The following is a 7908-nucleotide window of genomic DNA, read 5'->3' on the forward strand; positions in this document are numbered from 1 at the left end:
TAGTCAAAGTGAGTCTGATAACAGACTGCATTTTGCAGCAGGAAGCTGCATTTAGTCAATTCATCATTAAATGCTTACTACAAGGCAGTGTTGCTGATGAAATAGTGTAAGAGCACACCCTCGTGGACAAAAAGCTTACAGCACCTGGTATTCCCAGGCGGTCTCCCATCCAAGTACTAACCAGGCCCGAACCTGCTTAGCTTCCGAGATCAGACGAGATCGGGCGTACCCAGGCTGGTATGGCCGTAAACAATAAACAATCTCTTGGTACAACATATATAGTCAAAGTGAGTCTGATAAACAGACATTGCATTTACACCAATTAGATAAGCAGCTTGAACTTTGTGTCACTGAAAAAGTAGAAGAAATTACAAACACTGTAGCCGTCACTTTATAGCACAGGTAGTTGGATAAAATACAAACTTTATTTATTTTCATCATTTGAACAGGGTAAGGGAGCACAAAGCACACACAAGCTGCATTCAGCAACAATATTATTATTTGTCTTATAAATACAAGGCAGATGCTAACTGACAACACACGGAACTTTGATCCTATTAAAAAGGCAGGAAGCTGCATTTAGTCAATTCATCATTAAATGCTTACTACAAGGCAGTGTTGCTGATGAAATAGTGTAAGAGCACACCCTCGTGGACAAAAAGCTTACAGCACCTGGTATTCCCAGGCGGTCTCCCATCCAAGTACTAACCAGTCCCGACACTGCTTAGTTTCCCAGATCAGACGAGATCGGGCGTACCCAGGCTGGTATGGCCGTAAACGATAAACAATCTCTTGGTACAACATATATAGTCAAAGTGAGTCTGATAAACAGACATTGCATTTTCACCAATTAGATAAGCAGCTTGAACTTTGTGTCACTGAAAAAGTAGAAGAAATTACAAACACTGTAGCCATCACTTTATAGCACAGGTAGTTGGATAAAATACAAACTTTATTTCTTTTCATCATTTGAACAGGGTAAGGGAGCACAAAGCACACACAAGCTGCATTCAGCAACAATATTATTATTTGTCTTATAAATACAAGGCAGATGCTAACTGACAACACACGGAACTTTGATCCTATTAAAAGGCAGGAAGCTGCATTTAGTCAATTCATCATTAAATGCTTACTACAAGGCAGTGTTGCTGATGAAATAGTGTAAGAGCACACCCTCGTGGACAAAAAGCTTACAGCACCTGGTATTCCCAGGCGGTCTCCCACCCAAGTACTAACCAGTCCCGACCCTGCTTAGTTTCCCAGATCAGACGAGATCGGGCGTACCCAGGCTGGTATGGCCGTAAACGATAAACAATCTCTTGGTACAACATATATAGTCAAAGTGAGTCTGATAAACAGACATTGCATTTTCACCAATTAGATAAGCAGCTTGAACTTTGTGTCACTGAAAAAGTAGAAGAAATTACAAACACTGTAGCCATCACTTTATAGCACAGGTAGTTGGATAAAATACAAACTTTATTTCTTTTCATCATTTGAACAGGGTAAGGGAGCACAAAGCACACACAAGCTGCATTCAGCAACAATATTATTATTTGTCTTATAAATACAAGGCAGATGCTAACTGACAACACACGGAACTTTGATCCTATTAAAAAGGCAGGAAGCTGCATTTAGTCAATTCATCATTAAATGCTTACTACAAGGCAGTGTTGCTGATGAAATAGTGTAAGAGCACACCCTCGTGGACAAAAAGCTTACAGCACCTGGTATTCCCAGGCGGTCTCCCATCCAAGTACTAACCAGGCCCGAACCTGCTTAGCTTCCGAGATCAGACGAGATCAGGCGTACCCAGGCTGGTATGGCCGTAAACAATAAACAATCTCTTGGTACAACATATATAGTCAAAGTGAGTCTGATAAACAGACATTGCATTTTCACCAATTAGATAAGCAGCTTGAACTTTGTGTCACTGAAAAAGTAGAAGAAATTACAAACACTGTAGCCATCACTTTATAGCACAGGTAGTTGGATAAAATACAAACTTTATTTCTTTTCATCATTTGAACAGGGTAACGGAGCACAAAGCACACACAAGCTGCATTCAGCAACAATATTATTATTTGTCTTATAAATACAAGGCAGATGCTAACTGACAACACACGGAACTTTGATCCTATTAAAAAGGCAGGAAGCTGCATTTAGTCAATTCATCATTAAATGCTTACAATAAGGCAATGTTGCTGATGAAATAGTGTAAGAGCACACCCTCGTGGACAAAAAGCTTACAGCACCTGGTATTCCCAGGCGGTCTCCCATCCAAGTACTAACCAGGCCCGACCCTGCTTAGCTTCCGAGATCAGACGAGATCGGGCGTACCCAGGCTGGTATGGCCATAAACGATAAACAACCTCTTGGTACAACATATATAGTCAAAGTGAGTCTGATAAACAGACTGCATTTTGCAGCAGGAATCTGCATTTAGTCAATTCATCATTAAATGCTTACTACAAGGCAGTGTTGCTGATGAAATAGTGTAAGAGCACACCCTCGTGGACAAAAAGCTTACAGCACCTGGTATTCCCAGGCGGTCTCCCATCCAAGTACTAACCAGGCCCGACCCTGCTTAGCTTCCGAGATCAGGCGTAGCCAGGCTGGTATGGCCATAAACAATAAACAATCTCTTGGTACAACATATATAGTCAAAGTGAGTCTGATAAACAGACTGCATTTTGCAGCAGGAAGCTGCATTTAGTCAATTCATCATTAAATGCTTACTACAAGGCAGTGTTGCTGATGAAATAGTGTAAGAGCACACCCTCGTGGACAAAAAGCTTACAGCACCTGGTATTCCCAGGCGGTCTCCCATCCAAGTACTAACCAGGCCCGACCCTGCTTAGCTTCCGAGATCAGACGAGATCGGGCTTACCCAGGCTGGTATGGCCATAAACAATAAACAATCTCTTGGTACAACATATATAGTCAAAGTGAGTCTGATAAACAGACTGCATTTTGCAGCAGGAAGCTGCATTTAGTCAATTCATCATTAAATGCTTACTACAAGGCAGTGTTGCTGATGAAATAGTGTAAGAGCACACCCTCGTGGACAAAAAGCTTACAGCACCTGGTATTCCCAGGCGGTCTCCCATCCAAGTACTAACCAGTCCCGACCCTGCTTAGTTTCCCAGATCAGACGAGATCAGGCGTACCCAGGCTGGTATGGCCGTAAACGATAAACAATCTCTTGGTACAACATATATAGTCAAAGTGAGTCTGATAAACAGACATTGCATTTTCACCAATTAGATAAGCAGCTTGAACTTTGTGTCACTGAAAAAGTAGAAGAAATTACAAACACTGTAGCCATCACTTTATAGCACAGGTAGTTGGATAAAATACAAACTTTATTTCTTTCATCATTTGAACAGGGTAAGGGAGCACAAAGCACACACAAGCTGCATTCAGCAACAATATTATTATTTGTCTTATAAATACAAGGCAGATGCTAACTGACAACACACGGAACTTGATCCTATTAAAAAGGCAGGAAGCTGCATTTAGTCAATTCATCATTAAATGCTTACTACAAGGCAGTGTTGCTGATGAAATAGTGTAAGAGCACACCCTCGTGGACAAAAAGCTTACAGCACCTGGTATTCCCAGGCGGTCTCCCATCCAAGTACTAACCAGTCCCGACCCTGCTTAGTTTCCCAGATCAGACGAGATCGGGCGTACCCAGGCTGGTATGGCCGTAAACGATAAACAATCTCTTGGTACAACATATATAGTCAAAGTGAGTCTGATAAACAGACATTGCATTTTCACCAATTAGATAAGCAGCTTGAACTTTGTGTCACTGAAAAAGTAGAAGAAATTACAAACACTGTAGCCATCACTTTATAGCACAGGTAGTTGGATAAAATACAAACTTTATTTCTTTTCATCATTTGAACAGGGTAAGGGAGCACAAAGCACACACAAGCTGCATTCAGCAACAATATTATTATTTGTCTTATAAATACAAGGCAGATGCTAACTGACAACACACGGAACTTTGATCCTATTAAAAAGGCAGGAAGCTGCATTTAGTCAATTCATCATTAAATGCTTACTACAAGGCAGTGTTGCTGATGAAATAGTGTAAGAGCACACCCTCGTGGACAAAAAGCTTACAGCACCTGGTATTCCCAGGCGGTCTCCCATCCAAGTACTAACCAGGCCCGACCCTGCTTAGCTTCCGAGATCAGATGAGATCGGGCTTACCCAGGATGGTATGGCCGTAAACGATAAACAATCTCTTGGTACAACATATATAGTCAAAGTGAGTCTGATAAACAGACTGCATTTTGCAGCAGGAATCTGCATTTAGTCAATTCATCATTAAATGCTTACTACAAGGCAGTGTTGCTGATGAAATAGTGTAAGAGCACACCCTCGTGGACAAAAAGCTTACAGCACCTGGTATTCCCAGGCGGTCTCCCATCCAAGTACTAACCAGGCCCAACCCTGCTTAGCTTCCGAGATCAGACGAGATCGGGCGTACCCAGGCTGTTATGGCCGTAAACGATAAATAATCTCTTGGTACAACATATATAGTCAAAGTGAGTCTGATAAACAGACATTGCATTTTCACCAATTAGATAAGCAGCTTGAACTTTGTGTCACTGAAAAAGTAGAAGAAATTACAAACACTGTAGCCATCACTTATAGCACAGGTAGTTGGATAAAATACAAACTTTATTTCTTTTCATCATTTGAACAGGGTAAGGGAGCACAAAGCACACACAAGCTGCATTCAGCAACAATATTATTATTTGTCTTATAAATACAAGGCAGATGCTAACTGACAACACACGGAACTTGATCCTATTAAAAAGGCAGGAAGCTGCATTTAGTCAATTCATCATTAAATGCTTACTACAAGGCAGTGTTGCTGATGAAATAGTGTAAGAGCACACCCTCGTGGACAAAAAGCTTACAGCACCTGGTATTCCCAGGCGGTCTCCCATCCAAGTACTAACCAGGCCCGACCCTGCTTAGCTTCCGAGATCAGATGAGATCGGGCGTACCCAGGATGGTATGGCCGTAAACGATAAACAATCTCTTGGTACAACATTATAGTCAAAGTGAGTCTGATAAACAGACTGCATTTTGCAGCAGGAAGCTGCATTTAGTCAATTCATCATTAAATGCTTACTACAAGGCAGTGTTGCTGATGAAATAGTGTAAGAGCACACCCTCGTGGACAAAAGCTTACAGCACCTGGTATTCCCAGGCGGTCTCCCATCCAAGTACTAACCAGGCCCAACCCTGCTTAGCTTCCGAGATCAGACGTACCCAGGCTGTTATGGCCGTAAACGATAAATAATCTCTTGGTACAACATATATAGTCAAAGTGAGTCTGATAAACAGACATTGCATTTTCACCAATTAGATAAGCAGCTTGAACTTGTGTCACTGAAAAAAGTAGAAGAAATTACAAAACACTGTAGCCATCACTTTATAGCACAGGTAGTTGGATAAAATACAAAACTTTAGTTTCTTTTCATCATTTGAACAGGGTAAGGGAGCACAAAGCACACCACAAGCTGCATTCAGCAACAATATTATTATTTGTCTTATAAATACAAGGCAGATTGCTAACTGACAACACACGGAACTTTGATCCTATTAAAAAGGCAGGAAGCTGCATTTAGTCAATTCATCATTAATGCTTACTACAAGGCAGTGTTGCTGATGAAATAGTGTAAGAGCACACCCTCGTGGACAAAAAGCTTACAGCACCTGGTATTCCCAGGCGGTCTCCCATCCAAGTACTAACCAGGCCCGACCCTGCTTAGCTTCCGAGATCAGACGAGATCGGGGTACCCAGGCTGGTATGGCCATAAACGATAAACAATCTCTTGGTACAACATATATAGTCAAAGTGAGTCTGATAAACAGACTGCATTTTGCAGCAGGAAGCTGCATTTAGTCAATTCATCATTAAATGCTTACTACAAGGCAGTGTTGCTGATGAAATAGTGTAAGAGCACACCCTCGTGGACAAAAAGCTTACAGCACCTGGTATTCCCAGGCGGTCTCCCATCCAAGTACTAACCAGGCCCGACCCTGCTTAGCTTCCGAGATCAGACGAGATCGGGCGTACCCAGGCTGGTATGGCCGTAAACGATAAACAATCTCTTGGTACAACATATATAGTCAAAGTGAGTCTGATAAACAGACATTGCATTTTCAACCAATTAGATAAGCAGCTTGAACTTTGTGTCACTGAAAAAGTAGAAGAAATTACAAACACTGTAGCCATCACTTTATAGCACAGGTAGTTGGATAAAATACAAACTTTATTTCTTTTCATCATTTGAACAGGGTAAGGGAGCACAAAGCACACACAAGCTGCATTCAGCAACAATATTATTATTTGTCTTATAAATACAAGGCAGATGCTAACTGACAACACACGGAACTTTGATCCTATTAAAAAAGCAGGAAGCTGCATTTAGTCAATTCATCATTAAATGCTTACTACAAGGCAGTGTTGCTGATGAAATAGTGTAAGAGCACACCCTCGTGGACAAAAAGCTTACAGCACCTGGTTTTCCCAGGCGGTCTCCCATTCAAGTACTAACCAGGCCCGACCCTGCTTAGCTTCCGAGATCAGACGAGATCGGGCGTACCCAGGCTGGTATGGCCGTAAACGATAAACAATCTCTTGGTACAACATATATAGTCAAAGTGAGTCTGATAAACAGACTGCATTTTGCAGCAGGAATCTGCATTTAGTCAATTCATCATTAAATGCTTACTACAAGGCAGTGTTGCTGATGAAATAGTGTAAGAGCACACCCTCGTGGACAAAAGCTTACAGCACCTGGTATTCCCAGGCGGTCCTCCCATCGCAAGTACTAACCAGGCCCGACCCTGCTTAGCTTCCGAGATCAGACGAGATCGGGCGTACCCAGGCTGGTATGGCCGTAAACAATAAACAATCTCTTGGTACAACATATATAGTCAAAGTGAGTCTGATAAACAGACTGCATTTTGCAGCAGGAAGCTGCATTTAGTCAATTCATCATTAAATGCTTACTACAAGGCAGTGTTGCTGATGAAATAGTGTAAGAGCACACCCTCGTGGGACAAAAAGCTTTACAGGCACCTGGTATTCCCAGGCGGTCTCTCCATCCAATACTAACCAGGCCCGACCCTGCTAGCTTCCGAGATCAGGCGTACCCAGGCTGGTATGGCCATAAACAATAAACAATCTCTTGGTACAACATATATAGTCAAAGTGAGTCTGATAAACAGACTGCATTTTTGCAGCAGGAATCTGCATTTAGTCAATTCATCATTTAAATGCTTAACTACAAGGCAGTGTTGCTTGATGAAATAGTGTAAGAGCACACCCTGCGTGGACAAAAAGCTTACAGCACATGTATTCCCAGGCGGTCTCCCATCAAGTACTAACCACGGCCCTACCCTGCTTAGCTCCGAGATCAGACGAGATCGGGCGTACCCAGGCTGTATGGCCGTAAACGTAAACAATCTCTTGGTACAACATATATAGTCAAAGTGAGTCTGATAAACAGACATTGCATTTTTCACCAATTAGATAGCAGCTTGAACTTTGTGTCACTGAAAAAGTAGAAGAAATTACAACACTGTAGCCACACTTTATAGCACAGGTAGTTGGATATAAATACAAACTTTATTTCTTTTCATCATTTGAACAGGGTAAGGGAGCACAAAGCACACACAAGCGCATTCAGCAACAATATTATTATTTGTCTTAAATACAAGGCAGATGCTAACTGACAACACACGGAACTTTGATCCTATTAAAAAGGCAGGAAGCTGCATTTAGTCAATTCATCATAAATGCTTACTACAAGGCAGTGTTGCTGATGAAATAGTGTAATATTACACCCTCGTGGAAAAAAGCTTACAGCA

The 7908-nt window shown here is 41.8% G+C and overlaps 10 non-coding genes and 8 pseudogenes across 10 annotated transcripts; all 18 read right to left on the minus strand.

Moving 5' to 3' along the window:
* Nucleotides 1–132: 132 nt before the first annotated feature.
* LOC115181849 (5S ribosomal RNA) lies at nt 133–251 on the minus strand. The gene has a single exon (XR_003873526.1). It is a non-coding gene; the product is annotated as a 5S ribosomal RNA (ribosomal RNA).
* A 409-nt stretch (nt 252–660) lies between these two features.
* Nucleotides 661–779, minus strand: LOC115181821 (uncharacterized; annotated as a pseudogene).
* Nucleotides 780–1187: 408 nt separating this feature from the next.
* Nucleotides 1188–1306, minus strand: LOC115181876 (uncharacterized; annotated as a pseudogene).
* Nucleotides 1307–1715: 409 nt separating this feature from the next.
* Nucleotides 1716–1834, minus strand: LOC115181872 (5S ribosomal RNA). The gene has a single exon (XR_003873546.1). It is a non-coding gene; the product is annotated as a 5S ribosomal RNA (ribosomal RNA).
* Nucleotides 1835–2243: 409 nt separating this feature from the next.
* Nucleotides 2244–2362, minus strand: LOC115181850 (5S ribosomal RNA). The gene has a single exon (XR_003873527.1). It is a non-coding gene; the product is annotated as a 5S ribosomal RNA (ribosomal RNA).
* Nucleotides 2363–2523: 161 nt separating this feature from the next.
* Nucleotides 2524–2632, minus strand: LOC115181812 (uncharacterized; annotated as a pseudogene).
* Nucleotides 2633–2793: 161 nt separating this feature from the next.
* Nucleotides 2794–2912, minus strand: LOC115181862 (5S ribosomal RNA). The gene has a single exon (XR_003873538.1). It is a non-coding gene; the product is annotated as a 5S ribosomal RNA (ribosomal RNA).
* A 161-nt stretch (nt 2913–3073) lies between these two features.
* On the minus strand, nt 3074–3192 carry LOC115181818 (uncharacterized; annotated as a pseudogene).
* A 407-nt stretch (nt 3193–3599) lies between these two features.
* LOC115181875 (uncharacterized) lies at nt 3600–3718 on the minus strand (annotated as a pseudogene).
* Nucleotides 3719–4127: 409 nt separating this feature from the next.
* On the minus strand, nt 4128–4246 carry LOC115181844 (5S ribosomal RNA). The gene has a single exon (XR_003873521.1). It is a non-coding gene; the product is annotated as a 5S ribosomal RNA (ribosomal RNA).
* A 161-nt stretch (nt 4247–4407) lies between these two features.
* Nucleotides 4408–4526, minus strand: LOC115181856 (5S ribosomal RNA). The gene has a single exon (XR_003873532.1). It is a non-coding gene; the product is annotated as a 5S ribosomal RNA (ribosomal RNA).
* Nucleotides 4527–4933: 407 nt separating this feature from the next.
* LOC115181809 (5S ribosomal RNA) lies at nt 4934–5052 on the minus strand. Its single transcript, XR_003873503.1, has one exon. It is a non-coding gene; the product is annotated as a 5S ribosomal RNA (ribosomal RNA).
* A 159-nt stretch (nt 5053–5211) lies between these two features.
* On the minus strand, nt 5212–5320 carry LOC115181824 (uncharacterized; annotated as a pseudogene).
* A 413-nt stretch (nt 5321–5733) lies between these two features.
* LOC115181867 (5S ribosomal RNA) lies at nt 5734–5851 on the minus strand. The gene has a single exon (XR_003873543.1). It is a non-coding gene; the product is annotated as a 5S ribosomal RNA (ribosomal RNA).
* Nucleotides 5852–6012: 161 nt separating this feature from the next.
* On the minus strand, nt 6013–6131 carry LOC115181843 (5S ribosomal RNA). Its single transcript, XR_003873520.1, has one exon. It is a non-coding gene; the product is annotated as a 5S ribosomal RNA (ribosomal RNA).
* A 410-nt stretch (nt 6132–6541) lies between these two features.
* Nucleotides 6542–6660, minus strand: LOC115181851 (5S ribosomal RNA). Its single transcript, XR_003873528.1, has one exon. It is a non-coding gene; the product is annotated as a 5S ribosomal RNA (ribosomal RNA).
* A 160-nt stretch (nt 6661–6820) lies between these two features.
* Nucleotides 6821–6941, minus strand: LOC115181873 (uncharacterized; annotated as a pseudogene).
* A 438-nt stretch (nt 6942–7379) lies between these two features.
* On the minus strand, nt 7380–7495 carry LOC115181827 (uncharacterized; annotated as a pseudogene).
* Nucleotides 7496–7908: the final 413 nt, after the last annotated feature.

The sequence above is a fragment of the Salmo trutta genome, unplaced genomic scaffold, assembly GCF_901001165.1.
Source record: "Salmo trutta unplaced genomic scaffold, fSalTru1.1, whole genome shotgun sequence".
Taxonomy (NCBI): domain Eukaryota; kingdom Metazoa; phylum Chordata; class Actinopteri; order Salmoniformes; family Salmonidae; genus Salmo; species Salmo trutta.